Source organism: Orycteropus afer, unplaced genomic scaffold (genome assembly GCF_000298275.1).
Source record: "Orycteropus afer afer isolate SDZICR_OR568_19922 unplaced genomic scaffold, OryAfe1.0 scaffold00031, whole genome shotgun sequence".
In the NCBI taxonomy this organism is placed as follows: Eukaryota; Metazoa; Chordata; class Mammalia; order Tubulidentata; family Orycteropodidae; genus Orycteropus; species Orycteropus afer.
This window is the reverse complement of record NW_006921618.1, coordinates 5,416,029-5,421,066: the sequence shown is the minus strand read 5'-3', so window position 1 is coordinate 5,421,066 and position 5,038 is coordinate 5,416,029.

The following is a 5,038-nucleotide window of genomic DNA, read 5'->3' as shown; positions in this document are numbered from 1 at the left end:
ATGTTCCTTATCTGGGAAAGAGCATCCACCTCTTCATCAGATTCCCAAAGGGGTCCTTGGAGGACAAAAGATTTAGAGTCACTAGTCGCTATGAGTCGGGGCCGACTCGATGGCACATAACAACAACAACAACAACAATCTATCTACCAAGAGCTCTGGTAGTGTGGTGCCTAAGGCACTTGACTGTTAACCAGGAGGCTGGCGGTTCAAATCCACCAGCCACTCCTAGGAAGGAAGTTTGGGCAATCTACTTCCGTAGGAATACTGCCTCAGAAACCCAATGAGGGGTCGCTATGAGTTGGGTCCGACTCGAGGGCACACAACAACAATCTACCCTTCCCCTCAATTTCCATTGGTAAACAGGTATAGAGACAAGAGGCTTGTTCTTGGTTTCCTGGTTCCCAGGTGTCCTCAGGGAGGCACTGTTGCCCAGCAATGGAGAGCTTAGCTTTGGGAGTCAGACCCACAACCTCTCTCACTTTGGGTTCCTCACTCAGACTTCTCTGGCCTGAGTCCTCATCAGGAACATAGGGATGACAGTGACAGCCACCTTGTAGGCTCATTTTGAGTACAGATATGTAGATAGCACTTGGCGTGACCCTGGGGCATTGTAAGCACTGTTAGGAATGGTTTTCAGACAGTGTCCTGCAGAGCTCCGGACAGCTTTTGGAAGCCCTTTGGGGCCCAGCTGGGAGTTGGGAACCTACAACTAGCCCTTTCTGTACTTTTTATCTATGGAGATTCCTTATAATATTTTATTTGAAGAAAGTGTCTTAGTGATTAAACAAAGAAAAGCACCCAACACTCCTTGCATTGTATTGGGGAAAGGACTATACCTGCTACAAAAATCCTCAACAAATGTTTGCTGAATGAATGAATGTTCTTTGATTCTAGATCTAAGCCACCTCTGCTCACTCCATATGCTCTTCTCTCACTGTCTGTGTTTGTGCGTGCATGTTGTGGGGAAGTGGGGGCAGAGGCCCTGCCTTTTATGGAGGGTGGGGAGCTACCTACACCCAGGCCTGTCACTGGGTTGAGAGAATTAGTGGTAAGGTGGGGTTTCATCCAGCCTTGGCTTGAGTGGTGATTCCCTGCGGGGAGGCCACTTAGCATCCCTGGAGGTGACTGTCTGGCCACTGGCATGGCAATGAATCACAGTCACCCTCCTCCTGGCCTTCCCTGCTGACCACCTAGGGTCTGAGCCAGTTCTGACAAGGCTCTGTATGCCCAGTGCTCATCTCTATGGGGGCCTGGTCTGGCCTGCCAGCTGATGGCCCACAACTGCAGCTAGGACAGCCCACAGCCACATTCTTCTCCAAGTTTTCTTGCCATCACACTCTCATGCTGCTGCCTGTTTTGTGCCTCAGTTTCCCTATCTGGAGAGGAGGGAGAAGATGGGAACAAAAGGAACTAACGTGTGCTAAGCATCTATCTGATGCCGGCCCTCCTGTTTTCCATCCCACCAGCACCAGCCCGGGGCTCAGTGTATCCAGTTTCAGGACCGGGACCAGTTGTGTCTTACTGATTCTGACTCATGGCGACCCGTGTATGTCAGCGTAGAACGACTCCATAGGGTTTTCAGTGGCCGATTGTCCAGAAGTCAGTGGCTAAGCCTTTCTTCTCAGGCACCTTTGGCTAGACTCCAACCTCCAACCTCTGGTTTGCAATGCCCACGGCCCAGTGCACGGTGGGGCTTTCAGATGCACGAGTCTGATCCTAGAATGTTGGTGCTGAAAGAGCCCATAAAGGTGACAAGGATCCAGTCCCATGGTTTTCAACTCTACAGAGTCCTGGAGTTCAGTGGAGGAACTTTCAGGTGAGGCTTGAGGGGGAAGTTGAGCAGGAAGGGCTCTGGGACCCCCACCTTTGCCTCACGCAGGCAGCTCCACTTTTATCTACATTTGATTTGAGAGAACTGGTTTAGTAGCTGAAAAAATTATGCAATCTTCTCCAAGTTTCCCATTTTATGATGTAGGTCACTGGCCTAGAGGAAAGAAGTGGCTTGGTCGAGGCCACAGAAAGAGTCAATAATTAATAGTATTAACTACAGGTATTGAGAACTTAAAAGGAGTTGTGGTGGTGCGGTACCTAAGACATTTGAATACTAACCAGAAGTTTGGCAGTTCAAACCTACCAGCTGCTCCAAGGAAGGATAATGGGGCATACTATTTCGGTAAAGATTTTTTTTTTTTTTGGTATGCCTTCGGGCTCCGTTCTTGCCAATCAGTTCTGAGGGGCTGGCTCTGAGCCACTTGCGCAAGGGTATGTGAAAGATACCAGGTCCAGGTGGAGGAGTGGACTGAGAAAGGCACTTACTGTGTCCCAGGCATAGGATGCATATCTGATTACCTTCCCCAGAGCAAACCAGGCAGTGGGAGTGATTATGATCCCCACTGGACAGATGAGAAAATGGCAGCACAGAGAGGTGAAATGATCACAAAGCGAGGAAATGACAGAGCAGGGAGGTGAACTTGGGTTCTCAGCCTTTGGAGCTTATAGTCTGCTGCAGAGACCCTGCACTGCCAGGCTTCCTTTCTGGGTGGCTTGATGGGCAACCACCACTTCTGCCTTACTCAGTCCATTCCTCCACCTGGACCTGGTATCTTCCTTATGTTGTTGTTATGTGCCGTCGAGTTGGACCCAACTCACAGCGACCTTCCTTGGGTTTTTGAGACAGTATTACTATGGAAGTAGATTGTCCAACCTTCCTTCTGAGGAGCAGCTGGTGGGTTTGAACCACCAGCCTTCTGGTTAGCAGCCAAGTGCCTTAGCACTACACTACCCAATGGCTCAGAGCCAGCCCCTCAGATGGTGGTGGGCAGGAGTGGAGCCCTACGGCATACATTTGCATCGAGGCCTGGGGCTTCAGAATGAAGTTATGTTCCACTGAAGGGTGGAAGAAGTTGAAGATCTGCTGAGGCCTATGGAATGGAGCACTGGGAGAGCCGGCGGTGAACTGAACATTATATTGATTCACACTTTCTTTTGGAGAATTTCTGTATGACCTTGGAGACATCTCAACCTTCAGGTAATTTCTCTGCAAAATGGGCCTGATGGTCAGAAGGTTGATTAGACGCTCTCAGGACATAATCATCATGGAAACCTTTTTTCAAACTGTTAAAGAGCTACATGCCTGGGAGGGTGTGTGGTTCGGTCAGAAGGTAGGCACTGAGCTGGGAAGGTGGGATGCTCCCACCTTGAACCTGGTTTGGAACAAGGCAAGGTAAACATGAAAACAGATGGTACGTGTAACCTGGCTTCTCTTTTGCTTCTCACTCACTGTGTGTGCAGGGAGTACTTAACCCTCTTTTTATTTCTATACAGTGGGACTATTGCAGGTGCTCAGCATGTAAATTGCTTAGTAATTCTCAGCTGCCAGGAAGGAGGCAGGTGAAGTGGGAGATGAGGGGGGTGGTCCCAGTCTTTCATGCTGTCACCACTTCAGGGAATCCCCTACAGGGACTTGGACTCAAAGTTGAGCGGAGGGTTTCTCCTGGCTCCATCACTAGCCTGTGACCTTGAGCAAGTCACATCCTCTTTCTGCTACATCAGTTAAACAGGGATGCAATGTCTCCTCTTTCTACCTCAAAAGGTTATTTGTTTAGAGAAGCAAGGTCAGTAATGAATGTGAAAATGCTTTTTTGGGTAAAAAAAACAAACTAGAAAGCACAATACAAATGTAATAGCTTCTTGCTGCTGTAACTTTATCAGTCTGCTTGGTATCCTTTTGTTTTCTCTCTGGGCACTTGGCCCGATGCTAACCTCCAAGCAGACACTTGGTAAAGCCTCAATGAATAGAGACAGGAAGCTTACAGAGTGGAGCAAAGGGAGCCTGGAGACCTGCTGCTTCTGCCATTGACTAGCTTGTGGGATTTGGGGTAAGCCTCTGACCCTCTTTGAGCTTCAGTTTCCCCATCTGAAAATGAGAAGGTCATCTCTAAGGATTCTTCAAACTGATTGCTCAGAAGTGTGAATAAATGAAGTGCTCATCCATTAAGTCACTCCTCTCGTATTTACTGAACATCCACTCTGAGCCAGGCACTGGGAGCCTGAGTTTGTTTTGTTCTCATAATAGTCCCTAGCTGCAGACCCTATTTTATAGCTGAGATTATGGGAGTTCAGAGAGGGAATGTGATTTGCCCAAAGTCACACAGCTAGTCAATGACAGGGCTGAGATTCAAAGCCAATTCAAAGGTCATGCCCATTCCATCTGCCACAGTGCCCCAGTCTCCTGTGTCTCAGCTCCTTTCCTCCCTGTCCTCCCCTACACAAGGGGTCTAATCTCTGGAGGTCAGGCACAACAGCTTGGGAAAGGGACTCTACCAGATGTCATGCCACTAAAAAAACACCCGTTTCCCTCCAACTTCAGCCTTTACCTGTCCACCCAAAGTTCTAGATCTAAGGGGAGCATGAACCTGTGGGTGTTCTTCCACTTTTGAGGTGACCCCTTGTAGGGCAGCAGGATGAGCCAGGTTAGAGCTAACCTCCAGGGCAGGGGGAACTGGATGTGTTACCTAGCCCTGCCTCCTGCAAGTTGCATGGCCTTGGAGGATGGCTGCCCCTGTCTGTTCAGGCGTTTCCTCTTGAGTGTAGGCCGCCTCCAAGGAAAGAGCAGGTGCTGCTGGCTCTGGGCGAGATAAGGAGCCCTCCACACGCACCTTGCCCCCTCGGAGTTAACCATCTGCCAGGTAGATGCGCCTCCTCGGCCTCTGGGGCTGCCCTAATCTCCCTCCCGGGATCAGGGAGCCCTCTCCTCGGCTCTGAGGCCTCAGCCTGTCCCCAGAGTCATGGCTGTTGCTGGAAGGGAGGTCCCCGAGGGGAGAGGGAAGCAAGCCCAGGAGGTCCCCATTGGACGCAGCAGGCGCTGGGAGCCGGGTATCCCGGGCTAGCCCGGCGTAAAGAGGCGCTCCCCTCTCCTTGGGGAGGCGGGGCTGCCCCTTTTCCTCCCCCCTCCTTCCCGAGGCTCCGTGGGAGCGGGTCCAGAGGCGCCAGGAGAGCGGGGCCTCGGGAAGGGACTGGCGAGCGGCTGGGGGGGGGG